We start from the raw sequence: 19,409 nt of genomic DNA, 5'->3' as shown, positions 1-19,409 counted from the left end.
ACGACTCAAGAGTATCAGAGCACCATCGGGTTTAAGTTTACAACTCGATCCAGTAAAGTCTCAGAAGAACGAGAGTTGTAACTTGAAAAAAACGCCCATATAGAAAGACCCGCTTGAAGACTAACTCAAAATTCTCTCCCTTTCTCATCAAATGACCAAAAGGATCAAATATGAGGACTAACGCCCCTGAAGAATATCAAGTTGATGAAGGAGCGCCAGTGTTGTTGGGGTTGTTTGTTGTAGTAGGGCCTGCCGCAGTGTCATCCAAGTCTTCATTTTCATCAGTGTCGCGCGATGAGGAATATGAGCTGGCCACCAAGGAAGGAACCTTGACCTTCTTGAATTTCTTCGGTGGAGGTGCAGACCAGTCAAACTCTTCCTTGAGACCCATTTTATTCAGATCGTCTTCACCATACAGATGTGACAGAATGGCCTAGGTGCGACCGAAGACTTCATGGAGGTAGTAATGGTTTTTCTTCACTGCATTGTGTGTAGCAGTCATGTTGTGAAGAAATGAACCAAACTGACGCTTAACCCATTTATGATTTCGATCCACCTTCTAGTGAAGACTAAGCAGAAGCTCATGATCAGTCATCACACGAGGAGCAGTGGCTTGAGGAGTAGACTTGGGTGCATTGGCAGAGTCATGTGTGGCAGAGTCATCATTGGTGGAATAAGAGGCAGCTTTGCGAAACTGACCATCCAATGGACGAATGCCTTCATCTATAACAGCTGGTGCCTTTCCCTTTCCATCAACTGAGGAATAGGTCTGCTTGAGGACTTCAATCGGGGGCAAGTAGCTGAGGTGATTCTGAAAATCAGCTTTGTAGTTGAGTGAAGACCTTGTCCCGAGGAATCTCATAATCCAAGGTGCATAAGGCTTCAGCTCAAACGGAGACAGTGCAACATTTGCCAGAGTCCTCATGAAGAAATCGTGATAATTGATAGGAATGCCATGAACGATGTTGAATACCAGATTCTTCATGATGCCAACAATTTCCTCATCAGATGAGTCATGGCCTTTGATAGGACCCATTGTCCTTGTAAGAATACGATAGGCAGTTCTGGGCACATAAAGCAATTCCTTCACGAGGAATTTGGTTCTTGGTGCCTGACCTGGCTTCAAAGGTTTCATCAGCACCTGCATGTAGTGATTTGTAAGCTCAGGTTCACTATAGATGCAACGAGCTTCTCCAAGGGGAGGACTGAGTGGTAAGGCACGAAGCAATTCAGAGACTGGCGCAGTGTAGTGAGTGTTTTTAGACATCCAGTCCAGCACCCATGAATTCACATCTTCAGAATCTCCTGTGATGTGCAGCGTTGCATAAAATTAAAGAATGAGTTCTTCATTCCAATCGCAGATGTCAGAGCAAAATTTTAACAGTCCAGCATCGTGAAGAACACTAAGGACTGGTGCGAAGCATGGCAGAGATTCCATATCCACGTGAGGAATATGCTCATGGTAGAAGATTTTCTCTTTGTTGAACATCACTGAGGAATAGAAATTTGCTTGACTAGCAGTCCAGAAACGCCTCTTCCTAATGCGAGCAGAGTTATAAGGGTTGTAGTCTTCGAAGAATACATGCTCACCGAAGAAATCATCAGCCTTGAACTTTTGCTTCTGTGAGAATGGATCATTTGGCTTGGGCAGAGGAGTGTCAGTGAGTTGCATCACGACCTCAGGAATCGCAATCTCAGGTTCTTCAGGCTGAGGAATTTCTGGTTCCTCTTCAGTGGCAGTCTGTGTCTTTAGATGTTCAACAGCAGCATTTTCTTCAGCGCTAGTGGCTGGAATTTCTTCACGCACAGATGAAGTGGGGTGAGATTCTTCAGAGCCCATTTGAACAGTTTGTGCAGGTGACTGAGGTATTTGCTGCAACGGTGTGAACATTGGAGAGTTTGGATGCCGACTTTCCCAGAATTCATCACTTATTACTGGTGTGGAGCAACCAACGTCCACATCTTCATCTTCCATTTCTTCAATGCCAGCCTCTTCAGCTGTGAACTGAGGCATGGGCGAGGAGATGATAAGTGTTGAAGGGATCGTATCCACTTCAATTTCTTCATCAATCTGCTCTGACGAAGCAGCAGAATGATTTTCTTCATCAGATCCGCTAGGGATCTCATATTCTTCACCAAAAGGAACAAGGTCCTTTGATGGCATGGTTGAGATTGGAACAACATCAATGGGATTAGCAGATGAACTGGTCAAAGGCTTCATCTTCTTTGGAGCTGAAGAATCTGAAGTAGTTGATGCTTTCCTTTTCTTCACTGCTGCACACTCTGCAGCCTTGGTCTTCTTCACATCTGATGCAGATGGAAGGATCGGAGTTGGTGTTGGCGCAGGAGGAGCAGAGGAATTTGGTTGATTTTCTTCAGGCACAACTGATGCAGTTGCCCTGATTTCTTCAATTTCTTCAGGCGCACCACTAGTGGATGCCCTGGCAATTTCTTCAGCGGCTGGAATGCAGTCATCAGCCCTGGAACTCATGTGTTCTTTAGCAGCCTGATTGTCATCAGCGGTGCTGGCATTTTCTTCAGTAGGCTGAGCAGATGCTTCAGCCTGAGAAACTTCCTGTTGTGTTGGGGCTGCAACATTGGAGGTGAACTGTTCTGTTATCTTTACAAATCTAACTTTGGCTCCCAGCCAGTCAGCATAATAGTGATCAAATTCATCACTTAGTTTCTTGATTTCTGATTGGAGAGCAACAAGTTCTTCAGGTGAAAGTTTCAGAATGTTTTGCTTCAGAAAGCGCTCTTTCTTGTACTGCGCTTTCTTCACCCTCCTCCCCTGTTCAAATTTCCATTTCTCTTCTTGTATGAAGTGAGTCAGCATGTGACTTTGGCTAGGAGTCAGTTTGAAGTTAGGCATGGGAGTGTTGGGGTCCTTGTGCCAAACGTCAATGTATTCGAGGATCAACTTGGGATCCAAAAGAAGTGGCACATTTGTTCCCTTGGCTCTAACGGCCCTGAATTGCCTATCTCTGATGATTTCTATAAGTTCATCATCATCAGCTTCGTCTTCCTCAGACGGCACTTGGAAAACGACTTGCTTCTTCTGAGGACTTGGGCGAGGACCTCGTCCAGCAGTGGCCTTTGTCTTCAGGAGAGAGGGTCCCGTTGAGGAATTTGGTGTAGCTGAGGAACTAGCTGAGACACCTGAGGCAATGGAGATGCCTCCAGTCCTTTGGCATGAGGCAAGATGCATAGGTGCAGAGGACTTTGTGGGAACAGCTGAGGACTTTGGAGGAGCTGAGGGTTTTGAAGGAGTAGGAGCAGCATGAGGAATTTGCCGTGAGGGCTTTGAGGATTCTAGCCGTGAGGGCATTGTTTGTGAAGCACTTGGCTTGCGCGCAGGCTTCTTTGACATAGCCTTCTTTGGCTTGACAGTAGAGGCCTCAGCAGAGGCAGCAGTAGCAGCAGCAGAGTCTTCATTGAATTTCCTCACTGCTTCTCTGGCTTGCTTAGCCAACTTGGCTTGGCGCTTGACGCATTCATCAGGATAGTCCTCACCGCGCTTGAGGCTGGTGGGATCAGCTATTTGGCCAGGTGCCAATGGAGGTCTTGGGCATGGAGGATTGAGTGCGAATTTCTTCATGTACTTGGGAGTGACATATCTGTACTCCCTCCACTCTCTAGCCCATCTCCTCTCTATCTTCTGAATGCGCACCTTGCGCTCATTCTTTGGTTTCCTCAGTAGGTGTGCAGTACCCAACTTATATTTCATCAGGGATCTCAAAAGCTGTATTGACCTCAGGCCTCTTTCCTCCTTTCTGTGGCTTCTTACCGTCAGCCATTTTCTTCAGTTGAGGAATTTGGACAATTGAATTCTCTGAAGAAGTATGCAACTTTTTTCGAGGAACGCTGCAAATGAGTTAAGTTGATGAGAACCTAGTGATTCAGCAGCTGACATGAGTACCTGTGAACAGAGTATAGTTGCGAGGAATTTGGAGATGTCATATGCGTTCTCAGAAGGTTTTTTAAAAAAGGAACAAGTTTGAGGAATTTGACCAGATGAGTCTTGAAGAATTTCACTAAGCGTTCTTTGTCTTAGGTTCCAGAGTTGTATAGATCGAAGATCCACACAATTGAGGAATCTTGAAGAAAAATGATGCTTAGAGAAACGAATCAAGAACAGATGACTTGTGAGGTGTTTAGTGTGTGAGGATATGAAGAAAACACCTTCGAAGATTTTGTAGATAATCATTCGAATCAATGAGGGCAATAAAAGTAACTTTTAATTACCCTGGATGAAGAACACGACGAACAGTGAAGTAGAGAGGTGAAGTTCGTCTGTGTAGATCTTCCACGCCCTAACTCGGCGGAGGAAGACGGCTACGGCGGCGGCGGAGTGAAGATTTCCGCGGTTGGCGCGAGTACGGCGGCGACGAGGTCGAGGCAGTGAAGCTCTTCCTCACCAGCGACGATGAAGTAGCGGCGGTGCTAGGGTTTGAGAAGCTCGAGCTGGAGAGAGGTCGAGTGGAGTAAAAGAAGTGAGGAAGGGAAGGAGGGGTATTTATAGCCACGGTGAAAAATTGTTCGCCCGAAGAAATTGGACGAACGTGCCCCTGACCCTTCTCATTCGCTCGACATGTGTCACCCACGTGCTGAGAGGTGGAGGTCGTGTGCGATCGTGGGTGAATGGATAAGTGTATCGTGGGATGCGGAACGGTTTGAGCGGCAAAGCCGAAAATTTAGATAAGATAGGTTTTAAAGTTCCATTCACAATTTCTTCAGCTGACAAGGACACAGTGAAGATTTTGAACGAGTTTCAAATAGAATGCACATGAAGAATTTGTGAATAGTTTGGGTTGAGTATAGCATAGAGGGGAAGGGTCCGATCACATTCGCGTAGCAGAAAAACCAACTTGAAGAATTAGCAATAAGTGAATGCTGTAGAGGACATAAACTCATATATATATATATATATATATATATACATATACAGTGGCGCTAAACTGCGCCTGAGCGCAAAAGCGCTAATTCTACGCTCTGGTCATGCTAAGCATGCTCCTCGGGTGAAACCAACTAATCACATTCCACCTCCTAGTAATATCCCGTGGCAAAAAAAGTAACGGAATTAAATCTGTTACTAGATGCATGCACCAATCCTCCGCCCCGCCCCTACTAGGTATTCATCTACTACATCCTTGTAAATTCCCTTGTAAATTATAGTAACCGAAGTAAACTCGTTACTGGCAGGATGCACTAGCCTACCTATGCACTAATACCTTCTAGTAAAATTCATCGAAAACATAATAATGGAATTAAAGTCGTTACCTGCCGCATACACTAGACTTCTCCACGCCCACTACTAGCTATTCACTTAATTTTCATAGTAAAATTCCTTGCAAATACAGTAATGAAATAAAAATGGTTACCGGATGTATGTACGAGGGGTAACACTAATGTGGAGCATAGTAAAACACATAAAATAATTACCTCTCTCACTTCTAGTAAAAGAGCCATCCAAAAAAGTGAAAATTGTATGATTATTTTTCTAATGAATACAAGCTGGTAATTGTGTTACGACGTTGGTATGAGTAGTAAATTTTGAGTATCTAGTGAATGGAGCAATTTGTAGTAATAAACCTTGTAATATGCAAGAGTCTATCATTTTGTAAAAAACTAGTTTGTACCATAATGCTAATTGATATTAAAAATATGAGTTTAATACAAGTAATTACTCTCTCCGCCAATAAAATAAAAGTGTTTTTTACACTAGTGTAGTGTCAAAAACGCTCTTATATTATGTATTATGGAACGAAGGGATTACTTCTGGCCTACTAATACACATGCTTCATTTCTTGTTCATGAGAATGCCCATCATAGTAAGTTAGTAACGCTTCATGTTTGCATTACCATACCTGGACCAGTGTTACTACTCATTTTGACACGGAGTAGGAAGATACCCATGCTAGCAATCAATTGTGTTTGTATTACTAGAACTAGACCAACGTTACCATGCACCTTCGGTTACATAGAGCGGAGGGCATTGCTAGTAATGCATCATAACTGTATTACTATAACTAGACCCAACTTTACCATCCACTTGGCACGGGTGGAGTGGCTGGATCGATTAAGCAAGCGGGTTTACTTGGAGCAGGCGCGCTCGCACGACCGTCGAGCGCGTAGAATAAACAGCTTGCGCTTGGGCTCACTTTAGCGGTCCTATATATATATATATATTGATGAGGACATCAATACAATTGTTACACCCACAGCCCCTGCTGCTATACATACTGGACCAATTACTAGAGCTCGTGCACGCCAACTAAATTACCAGGTACTTTCGTTTCTTGGTAATGATTCTATTGTTCATGAGAATATGATGCTGCCTAAATTGGATACATTTGTTTTGCTTACAAACGAAGGGCCTAGCTTGGAGAAGGATGAACATTGGAGCAAGAACAAGCATGGAGATGATGGCATGCGCAAGGGAAACAAGAACGGAGTTACAAGTGATGATTTCAGGACTTTGAAGCCACCATAATGGGTGCATGAAGCCTTGGACGAAATATACAAGACGCCACTTCATAAATTTCGTCCCAAGGCTATTTTAGGTGCTGCGTCACCTTATTATTGGGCCAGGCCCATGTAATTTCGAAATACATAAGTATAGGCTATTTTTAGAGTCCGTATGTGTGGGGAAACAAGAGATAGGGTTGATTTCGGACCCCTCCACCAAGGGCCACGAAATTCCCCCCCTCTTCCTCCATATATACAGCCCTTAGGGCATCGTTTAGACTTTGGGTTTTGTTTAGATTAAAAGTTCGCCATAGCTGCAACTTCGCGTACTTCGTTTGTGTTCAACGACCAGACAAAGGCGTCACAGAACCCCACCTTGATCAATAAAGTTTTCATCTTATAATCGCAATATCCAGATTGCAATCTTAGTTTCTTGCTTGTTCTTCGTTTGCTCGCAGGAAACAGACCCTCGTGGTCAGGTTGATCGTGCTCCGGCGTGGTCAATAACCTCTCGGAGTTGGTTTAGCGATTGCTAAGGCGCGACGTCCTCGCACGTTCGTAGTCGGATCGTCAAAGTCGACTTCCACCAAAGCGATATCCATCATCTCATCGAAAGACGGGACACCTTAGCCTCTATCAGGAGGGGTCCGAAATCAACCCTATCTCTTGTTTCCCCACACATACGGACTCTAAAAATAGCCTATACTTATGTATTTCGAAATTACATGGGCCTGGCCCAATAATAAGGTGACGCAGCACCTAAAATAGCCTCGGGACGAAATTTATGAAGTGGCATCTTGTATATTTCGTCCAAGGCTTCATGCACCCATTATGGTGGCTTCAAAGTCCTGAAATCATCACTTGTAACTCCATTCTTGTTCCCCTTGCGCATGCCATCATCTCCATGCTTGTTCTTGCTCCACTGTTCATCCTTCTCCAAGCTAGGCCCTTCATTTGTAAGCAAAACAAATGTATCCAATTTAGGCAGCATCATATTCTCATGAACATTAGAATCATTACCAAGAAACGAAAGTACCTGATAATTTAATTGGCGTGCGCGAGCTCTAGTAATTGGTCCCGTATATGTAGCAGTAGGGGCTGTGGGTGTAACAATGGTATTGATGTCCTCATCATCCTCCCCTTCTTGAAATGAAGTCGTCCTCGACGGAAGCTCATCTTCCTCACCCAAATAAGGCTTCAAATCTGCAATGTTAAAAGTGGGACTAACCCCAAAATCTGCAGGCAGCTCAAGTTTATATGCATTATCATTTATTTTCTCTAACACCTTAAAGGGACCATCAGCACGTGGCATTAGCTTTGATTTGCGCAAATCAGGAAATCTATCCTTACGCAAATGTAACCAAACAAGATCTCCAGGTGCAAACACAACATGTTGTCTACCCTTATCTCCAGCAAGTTTATATTTAGCATTCATACGCTCAATGTTTTCCTTAGTTAACTCATGCATTTTTAAAATCAATTCAGCACGTTGTTTAGCATCAAAATTAACCTTCTCCGAAGATGGAAGAGGCAACAAATCAATAGGTGCACGAGGTAGGAAACCATACACAACTTCAAAAGGGCACATCTTAGTAGTAGAATGCAATGAACGATTATAAGCAAATTCAATATGAGGCAAGCATTCCTCCCACATTTTCTTATTATTCTTCAAAACAGCCCTAAGCATAGTAGACAACGTTCTATTGACTACTTCAGTTTGTCCATCAGTTTGGGGGTGACAAGTAGTACTAAAAAGCAGTTTAGTCCCCAACTTAGCCCATAAACATCTCCAAAAGTGGCTAAGAAATTTAGTATCACGATCTGAAACAATAGTATTTGGCACACCATGCAAGCGAATAATTTCACGAAAGAACAAATCAGCAACATTAACAGCATCATCGCTTTTATGTCACGGTATAAAGTGTGCCATTTTCGAGAATCTATCCACGACAACAAATATGCTATCCCTCCCCTTCTTTGTTCGAGGTAAACCTAAAACAAAGTCCATAGATATATCCTCCCAAGGAACACTAGGTACAGGCAAAGGCATATATAAACCATGAGGATTGAGTCGTGACTTAGCTTTTTGACATGTAGTGCATCGAGCAATAAAACGCTCAACATCCCGTCTCATCTTTGGCCAAAAGGAATGTGTAGCAAGTACGTCCTCTGTCTTCTTCACGCCAAAGTGTCCCATTAATCCTCCTCCATGCACCTCCTGCAACAACAAAAGACGAACGGAGCTAGCTGGAATGCATAACTTGTTAGCACGAAACACAAATCCATCGTTAACGACAAACTTGTTCCACATTCTTCCTTCTTTACAATTCTGCATTACATCTTTAAAATCAGCATCATGCACATATTGATCTTTGATGGTCTCCAAACCAAATATTTTGAAGTCAAGTTGTGAAAGCATAGTATAGCGATGAGACAATGCATCAGCAATAACATTTTCTTTTCCCTTCTTGTGTTTAATGACATAAGGGAAAGTCTCAATGAATTCAACCCATTTAGCATGTCTACGATTCAGTTTAGCTTGACTTTTAATATGTTTCAAAGATTCATGATCAGAATGTATAACAAATTCATTGGGCCATAAATAATGTTGCCATGTTTCTAAAGTACGAACAAGAGCATATAATTCTTTATCATAAGTAGAATAATTCAGACTAGGCCCACTCAATTTTTCAGAAAAGTATGCAACAGGTTTGCCATCTTGTAATAACACACCTCCTAATCCAATTCCACTAGCATCACATTCAAGCTCAAAAGTCTTATTAAAATCAGGAAGTTGGAGTAAAGGAGCATGTGTCAACTTATCTTTCAATACCGTGAAGGCTTCTTCCTGTGCGGTACCCCAAACAAAAGGCACATCCTTCTTTGTAAGCTCGTTGAGAGGTGCAGCAATGGTGCTGAAATCTCTCACAAAACGCCTATAGAATCCAGCAAGGCCAAGAAAACTCCTCACTTGTGTGACCGTTTTGGGCTGCGGCCAACTCTCAATAGCTTCAATCTTGGATTTGTCAACTTCAATTCCCTGTGGAGTAACAACATAGCCAAGAAAAGATACTCGGTCGGTGCAAAAGGTGCACTTCCCAAGGTTACCAAACAAACCTGCATCACGTAGAGCAATAAAAACAGCACATAAATGTTCCAAATGTTCTTCCAAAGATCTGCTATAAATCAGTATATCATCAAAATAGACTACCACAAATCGTCCAATGAAAGCACGTAAAACTTCGTTCATTAGTCTCATGAAAGTACTAGGCGCATTAGTTAACCCAAAAGGCATGACTAACCACTCATATAATCCAAACTTAGTTTTAAATGCTGTTTTCCATTCATCTCCCAATTTCATACGAATTTGATGGTAGCCACTACGCAAATCAACTTTGGAGAATATTGTAGAGCCACTCAATTCATCAAGCATATCATCTAGCCTAGGAATAGGATGACGATAACGAATAGTAATATTATTAATGCCTCTACAATCAACACACATACGTGATGTACCATCCTTTTTCGGCACTAGAATAATAGGAACAGCACAAGGACTAAGGGATTCGCGTATATAACCTTTGTCGAGAAGCTCTTGTACTTGACGCATAATCTCCTTCGTCTCCTCTGGATTGGTACGGTATGGTGCACGGTTTGGCAGTGAAGCACCGGGAATTAAGTCAATCTGATGCTCAATCCCTCGAATAGGCGGTAATCCCGGTGGCACGTCTTGTGGAAAGACGTCAGTGAACTCCTGCAAAATGTTAGTGACAGCAGGAGGCAAAGAGGAAGGCACGTTCTCGAATGAAAATAATGCCTCTTTGCACACAAAAGCATAGCAAACAGATTTGCTGAAATCTAGCTCATCAATATCAGATTTGCTGGCAAATAAACATGCACTTTTCAATTTAATTTCAGAAGCAACACTAGATGGTTTTTTATTATTAGGCTTCATTTGTTGCTCAAATTCTTTTGCCACAATCTGATTTTCACTCATATTCTTCTCCTGTTTTGCTTTATTAGCTCTATTAATATCGTCTTTCAAAATGGAATCAGGAGTCATAGGAAGCAAAGTAATATTTTTATCCTTATGAACAAGAGTATAGTGATTGTTTCTACCATGGTGTACAGAGTTTTTATCAAATTGCCATGGTCTACCAAGTAATAAGGAACATGCTTGCATAGGTACCACGTCACAATCAACATAATCAGCATATGTAGAGATACTAAAATGCACACGAATAGTACGTGTTACCTTAACCTTGCCGCTGTTGTTGAACCATTGGATGTAGTAAGGATGTGGATGTGGTCTTGTGGTGAGAGAAAGCTTCTCCACCATCTCCATGCTAGCCAAGTTGTTGCAGCTCCCTTCGTCGATGATGACGCGCACAGAACGTTCCTTCACAACTCCCTTGGTATGGAACAAATTGTGCCTCTGATTTTGCTCAGCTTGTGTGATCTGCACACTCAAAACACGTTGAGCAACTAAACATTCATACCTGTCAGCGTCTTCAGGAGCCATGTATTGCGTCTCATGATCAGAATCATCTCCACCATGTTCTTCACGTGTAATAAGAGCCAAAGTCTCCTCATCATAGTCACTAGCGGACTCATATCCACCATCCGCGGTAGCAATCATCACACGCGGAGATTTGCATTCTCTCGCATAATGACCTCCTCCCTTACAACGACGACAAATAATATCACTTGTGTGCCCTGTTGATGCCATGGAAGAAGAAGAACGCTGTGCAGGCCCCGCAGGTGCGCTCTTGGCAGATAATGGTGGTTGTGCCTGTTTTCTTGTATCACGGCTGGAGGTGGCACCGGATGGAGGTGCTGGTGCAGTGGAAGTAGATGATGCACGTGGTGTCCATGATGAAGGTCGACCTGCAGAAAAGTTAGTTCGCCCCAATGCTTGTCGATCCTGCACTTCACGTTCAGCTTTACAAGCAAGATGGAATAAACGAGTGATATTAGTATACTCCTTATAGTCTAGAATGGTCTGAATCTCTCTATTTAATCCACCCAGAAAACGTGCAAGCATAGCTTCATTCTCCTCAACAATACCACATCTAATCATGCCAGTTTGTAATTCCTGATAATATTCTTCTATAGAATTTTTTCCCTGTCTTAAGCGCTGCAATTTTTGAAGTAATTCACGTTGATAATATGGTGGAACCCAACGAGTACGCATAGCAGTTTTCAAAGCAGCCCAAGTAGCCGGAATAGGATATAATCTACAATGCTCAGACCACCAAACACATGCAAAACTAGTGAAAGCACAAACAGCAGCAGGAACACGTCTCTCCTCGGGATATTGTAAACATGTAAATCGTTGTTCAGTTTCTAACTCCCAAGTAAGATATATATCAGGAACATATCTACCCTCAAATGGTGGAATATTCAATTTTAGTTTAGGGAGATGGTCATGATCTCGTACCTGAGGTTGAGCCCTATAATTGCCATTATTTGCATGTGGACGACCTGGTGGTTGCTGTGCTGGTGGTGGCATGTATTTCTGATTTTGATCAACCTCATCCTCATAATCTCCCACATAATCATCCTCCTCCACATCAGCAGTAGGAGCCACAGAAGTATCAACAGCAGCACCAGCAGTTTGGCCCGACTGAAGAGGGACACGGCTCGCTCGGCGGAGGGCTATTTCCCGACGTGGAGGTAGTCAGTGTTGTTGCTGTTGTTGCAGAGGTGCGGCAGGAGCAGCCGGTGGTGGTGGTGGAAAACGCGAAAGCAATTCAGCAAACTTGTTATCGAGCTTTGTTTCAAACGTCTTCTCCATGGCCTCTTCAAATCTGTTTATCACATCTTGCACCTGTACACTCATCATTTGCTGAAACGTATCATGAAGCTCCTTGTTCGTCAAGTTCTCCTAGTCAGTCTCATCGGATTGTGATCCTGGCATGGTTAGCAGCAATAGAAACACACAAGAATATGATCCTACAGACTACTAACAAGTGGTGGTGGTGGCGGGTGTCACAAATCCGTCAAGCAAATCTCAAATTCTTACCAGTTCTTACCCAGCAGCACGCGGTGATCGGCAACCGTTGTAGTCAAAAACTGTCAAAAGCTTGGATAGAGCGATTGCCAGGGAGAGTTAAACTGATAGAGGCAAAGGTGTCCCGTCTTTCGATGAGATGGTGGATTTCGCTTTGGTGGAAGTCGACTTTGACGATCCGACTACGAACGTGCGAGGACGTCGCGCCTTAGCAATCGCTAAACCAACTCCGAGAGGTTATTGACCACGCCGGAGCACGATCAACCTGACCACGAGGGTCTGTTTCCTGCGAGCAAACGAAGAACAAGCAAGAAACTGATAGAGGCAAAGGTGTCCCGTCTTTCGATGAGATGATGGATATCGCTTTGGTGGAAGTCGACTTTGACGATCCGACTACGAACGTGCGAGGACGTCGCGCCTTAGCAATCGCTAAACCAACTCCGAGAGGTTATTGACCACGCCGGAGCACGATCAACCTGACCACGAGGGTCTGTTTCCTGCGAGCAAACGAAGAACAAGCAAGAAACTAAGATTGCAATCTGGATATTGCGAATATAAGATGAAAGCTTTATTGATCAAGGTGGGGTTCTGTGACGCCTTTGTCTGGTCGTTGAACACAAACGAAGTACGCGAAGTTGCAGCTATGGCGAACTTTTAATCTAAACAAAACCCAAAGTCTAAACGATGCCCTAAGGGCTGTATATATGGAGGAAGAGGGGGGAATTTCGTGGCCCTTGGTGGAGGGGTCCAAAATCAACCCTATCTCTTGTTTCCCCACACATACGGACTCTAAAAATAGCCTATACTTATGTATTTCGAAATTACATGGGCCTGGCCCAAAATAAGGTGACGCAGCACCTAAAATAGCCTCGGGACGAAATTTATGAAGTGGCATCTTGTATATTTCGTCCAAGGCTTCATGCACCCATTATGGTGGCTTCAAAGTCCTGAAATCATCACTTGTAACTCCGTTCTTGTTCCCCTTGCGCATGCCATCATCTCCATGCTTGTTCTTGCTCCAATGTTCATCCTTCTCCAAGCTAGGCCCTTCATTTGTAAGCAAAACAAATGTATCCAATTTAGGCAGCATCATATTCTCATGAACATTAGAATCATTACCAAGAAACGAAAGTACCTGGTAATTTAGTTGGCGTGCACGAGCTCTAGTAATTGGTCCAGTATGTATAGCAGCAGGGGCTGTGGGTGTAACAATTGTATTGATGTCCTCATCATCCTCCCCTTCTTGAAATGAAGTCGTCCTCGACGGAAGTTCATCTTCCTCACCCAAATAAGGCTTCAAATCTGCAATGTTAAAAGTGGGACTAACCCCAAAATCTGCAGGCAGCTCAAGTTTATATGCATTATCATTTATTTTCTCTAACACCTTAAAGGGACCATCAGCACGTGGCATTAACTTTGATTTGCGCAAATCAGGAAATCTATCCTTACGCAAATGTAACCAAACAAGATCTCCAGGTGCAAACACAACATGTTTTCTACCCTTATCTCCAGCAAGTTTATATTTAGCATTCATGCGCTCAATGTTTTCCTTAGTTAACTCATGCATTTTTAAAATCAATTCAGCACGTTGTTTAGCATCAAAATTAACCTTCTCCGAAGATGGAAGAGGCAACAAATCAATAGGTGCACGAGGTAGGAAACCATACACAACTTCAAAAGGGCACATCTTAGTAGTAGAATGCAATGAACGATTATAAGCAAATTCAATATGAGGCAAGCATTCCTCCCACATTTTCTTATTATTCTTCAAAACAGCCCTAAGCATAGTAGACAACGTTCTATTGACTACTTCAGTTTGTCCATCAGTTTGGGGGTGACAAGTAGTACTAAAAAGCAGTTTAGTCCCCAACTTAGCCCATAAACATCTCCAAAAGTGGCTAAGAAATTTAGTATCACGATCTGAAACAATAGTATTTGGCACACCATGCAAGCGAATAATTTCACGAAAGAACAAATCAGCAACATTAACAGCATCATCGCTTTTATGACATGGTATAAAGTGTGCCATTTTCGAGAATCTATCCACGACAACAAATATGCTATCCCTCCCCTTCTTTGTTCGAGGTAAACCTAAAACAAAGTCCATAGATATATCCTCCCAAGGAACACTAGGTACAGGCAAAGGCATATATAAACCATGAGGATTGAGTCGTGACTTAGCTTTTTGACATGTAGTGCAGCGAGCAATAAAACGCTCAACATCCCGTCTCATCTTTGGCCAAAAGAAATGTGTAGCAAGTACGTCCTCCGTCTTCTTCACGCCAAAGTGTCCCATTAATCCTCCTCCATGCGCCTCCTGCAACAACAAAAGACGAACGGAGCTAGCTGGAATGCATAGCTTGTTAGCACGAAACACAAATCCATCGTTAACAACAAACTTGTTCCACATTCTTCCTTCTTTACAATTCTGCATTACATCTTTAAAATCAGCATCATGCACATATTGATCTTTGATGGTCTCCAAACCAAATATTTTGAAGTCAAGTTGTGAAAGCATAGTATAGCGACGAGACAATGCATCAGCAATAACATTTTCTTTTCCCTTCTTGTGTTTAATGACATAAGGGAAAGTCTCAATGAATTCAACCCATTTAGCATGTCTACGATTCAGTTTAGCTTGACTTTTAATATGTTTCAAAGATTCATGATCAGAATGTATAACAAATTCTTTGGGCCATAAATAATGTTGCCATGTTTCTAAAGTCCGAACAAGAGCATATAATTCTTTATCATAAGTAGAATAATTCAGACTAGGCCCACTCAATTTTTCAGAAAAGTATGCAACAGGTTTGCCATCTTGTAATAACACACCTCCTAATCCAATTCCACTAGCATCACATTCAAGCTCAAAAGTCTTATTAAAATCAGGAAGTTGGAGTAAAGGAGCATGTGTCAACTTATCTTTCAATACCGTGAAGGCTTCTTCCTGTGCGGTACCCCAAAGAAAAGGCACATCTTTCTTTGTAAGCTCATTGAGAGGTGCAGCAATGGTGCTGAAATCTCTCACAAAACGCCTATAGAATCCAGCGAGGCCAAGAAAACTCCTCACTTGTGTGACCGTTTTGGGCTGCGGCCAACTCTCAATAGCTTCAATCTTGGCTTTATCAACTTCAATTCCCTGTGGAGTAACAACATAGCCAAGAAAAGATACTCGGTCGGTGCAAAAGGTGCACTTCCCAAGGTTACCAAACAAACGTGCATCACGTAGAGCAATAAAAACAGCACGTAAATGTTCCAAATGTTCTTCCAAAGATCTGCTATAAATCAATATGTCATCAAAGTAAACTACCACAAATCGTCCAATGAAAGCACGTAAAACTTCGTTCATTAATCTCATGAAAGTACTAGGTGCATTAGTTAACCCAAAAGGCATGACTAACCACTCATATAATCCAAACTTAGTTTTAAATGCTGTTTTCCATTCATCTCCCAATTTCATACGAATTTGATGGTAGCCACTACGCAAATCAACTTTGGAGAATATTGTAGAGCCACTCAATTCATCAAGCATATCATCTAGCCTAGGAATAGGATGACGATAACGAATAGTAATATTATTAATGCCTCTACAATCAACACACATACGTGATGTACCATCCTTTTTCGGCACTAGAATAATAGGAACAGCACAAGGACTAAGGGATTCGCGTATATAACCTTTGTCGAGAAGCTCTTGTACTTGACGCATAATCTCCTTCGTCTCCTCTGGATTGGTACGGTATGGTGCACGGTTTGGCAGTGAAGCACCGGGAATTAAGTCAATCTGATGCTCAATCCCTCGAATAGGCGGTAATCCCGGTGGCACGTCTTGTGGAAAAACGTCAGCGAACTCCTGCAAAATGTTAGTGACAGCAGGAGGCAAAGAGGAAGGCACGTCCTCGAATGAAAATAATGCCTCTTTGCACACAAAAGCATAGCAAACAGATTTGCTGAAATCTAGCTCATCAATATCAGATTTGGTGGCAAATAAACATGCACTTTTCAATTTAATTTCAGAAGCAACACTAGATGGTTTATTATTAGGCTTCATTTGTTGCTCAAATTCTTTTGCCACAATCTGATTTTCACTCTTATTCTTCTCCTGTTGTGCTTTATTAGCTCTATTAATATCATCTTTCAAAATGGAATCAGGAGTCATAGGAAGCAAAGTAATATTTTTATCCTTATGAACAAGAGTATAGTGATTGTTTCTACCATGGTGTACAGAATTTTTATCAAATTGCCATGGTCTACCAAGTAATAAGGAACATGCTTGCATAGGTACCACATCACAATCAACATAATCAGCATATGTAGAGATACTAAAATGCACACGAACAGTACGTGTTACCTTAACCTTGCCGCTGTTGTTGAACCATTGGATGTAGTAAGGATGTGGATGTGGTCTTGTGGTGAGAGAAAGCTTCTCCACCATCTCCATGCTAGCCAAGTTGTTGCAGCTCCCTCCGTCTATGATGACGCGCACAGAACGTTCCTTCACAACTCCCTTGGTATGGAACAAATTGTGCCTCTGATTTTGCTCAGCTTGTGTGACCTGCACACTCAAAACACGTTGAGCAACTAAACATTCATACCTGTCAGCGTCTTCAGGAGCCATGTATTGCGTCTCATGATCAGAATCATCTCCACCATGTTCTTCACGTGTAATAAGAGCCAAAGTCTCCTCATCATAGTCACTAGCGGACTCATATCCACCATCCGCGGTAGCAATCATCACACGCGGAGATTTGCATTCCCTCGCATAATGACCTCCTCCCTTACAACGACGACAAATAATATCACTTGTGTGCCCTGTTGATGCCATGGAAGAAGAAGAACGCTGTGCAGGCCCCGCAGGTGCGCTCTTGGCAGATAATGGTGGTTGTGCCTGTTTTCTTGTATCACGGCTGGAGGTGGCACCGGATGGAGGTGCTGGTGCAGTTGAAGTAGAAGATGCACGTGGTGTCCATGATGAAGGTCGGCCTGCAGAAAAGTTAGTTCGCCCCAATGCTTGTCGATCCTGCACTTCACGTTCAGCTTTACAAGCAAGATGGAATAAACGAGTGATATTAGTATACTCCTTATAGTCTAGAATGGTCTGAATCTCTCTATTTAATCCACCCAGAAAACGTGCAAGCATAGCTTCATTCTCCTCAACAATACCACATCTAATCATGCCAGTTTGTAATTCCTGATAATATTCTTCTACAGAATTTTTCCTTGTCTTAAACGCTGCAATTTTTGAAGCAATTCACGTTGATAATATGGTGGAACCCAACGCGTACGCATAGCAGTTTTCAAAGCAGCCCAAGTAGTTGGAATAGGATATAATCTACAATGTTCAGACCACCATACACATGCAAAACTAGTGAAAGCACAAACAGCAGCAGCAACTCGTCTCTCCTCAGGATATTGTAAACATGTAAATCGTTGTTCAGTTTCTAACTCCCAAGTAAGATATATATCAGGAACATATCTACCCTCAAATGGTGGAATATTCAATTTCAGTTTAGGAATATGGACATCATCTCGTACCTGAGGTGGTGGTGCAGGCCTACCATTACGAATATATACCTGAGGTCGACCTGCTGGTGGTGGTGCTGGTGGCTGCTCGTAGATCTGATTTTGATCAACCTCATCCTCATAATCGCCCGCATACTCATCATCCTCCTGGGTACCAGCAGGAGCAGTAGCAGGAGCCAAAGAAACACCAACAGCAGTACAGCGGCACCAGAATTTTGTCCTGGCACAATAGGAACACGCTGTGCTCGTCCATACTGATTCGGAAGGGGGCGTAGTTGTTGTTGTTGCAGAGGTGCGACAGGTGCAGCCGGTGGTGGAAGACGCGCAAGCAGTTCATTAAATCTGTTATCGAGCTTTGTTTCGAACGTCTTCTCAAGGCCAGTGATCTTCTCCATGGCCTCTTCAAAATTGTTCAGCACATCTTGTACCTGTTCAGTCATCATTTGCTGAAACTTATCATGAAGCTCCTTGTTCGATAAGTTCTCCCAGTCAATCTCGTCGGCTTGTGATCCTGGCATGGTTAGCAGCAATAGAAACACACAAGAATATGATCCTACAGACTACTAAGAAGTGGTGGTGGTGTATCACAAATCCGTCAAGCAAATCTCAAATTCTTACCAGTTCTTACCCAGCAGCAGGCGGTGATCGGCAACCGTTGTAGTCAAAAACTCTCAAAGCTTGGATAGAGCGATTACCAGGGAGAGTCAAACACACGACGTAGATGTATGTGGAGCTGGGAAGGCTTATAGTATGGTAGCAAAAAGGGTCAGCAATAATCAATTCAGAGATGCAAAGTTGAATAAACGCTCAACGACGGTACTGTGCTGGTCCTAGGCTAGACTGTGCTAGAGACGCGAGCCTAGAACACCAACAAAATCACGGGACGGCACGTAAACAAGGGAAAAGCACACTCTGAATTTTTTTTCGCTCTTTTTTTTTTCCGCTCTTTTTTTTTGCGCTCTTTTTTTTTTGCGAAAAATCACTATAATGGCGAGTGTCTCAAAACTCTTCTTAGCTAAACGGAGCGTGGCTACCCGACTCTTTTTTTTTTCCGAAACCTACTCCGGCAAGGAAACACGAATCGGAATCTAGATGGATCTCGAAAACAAACCTAATATGCAAGGAACTCGGATTGGTGGTGGATATATGGTGGTGGTATATGGCAGCGGTGGTGGTAGCGGTGGTAGTATATGGATATGGATATGAATCGGTGGTGGTATATGAATCGGTGGTGTATATGGATACGGATTCGGAGCGGTGGCGGATAAGCGGTGGTGGTAGATGGCAGGGGCGATGATGATGGTGCGGCGGCGGCGTGACAACTTATGACCAGAACTCGAAACTCTAAAAGACTAGACTCTAAGACCAGCAACTAGACACGACGATGCAACCGCAAATTCAACAA

This window comes from Triticum aestivum, chromosome 6A, assembly GCF_018294505.1.
Source record: "Triticum aestivum cultivar Chinese Spring chromosome 6A, IWGSC CS RefSeq v2.1, whole genome shotgun sequence".
Taxonomy (NCBI): Eukaryota; Viridiplantae; Streptophyta; class Magnoliopsida; order Poales; family Poaceae; genus Triticum; species Triticum aestivum.
Note: the sequence above shows the minus strand (reverse complement) of the source record.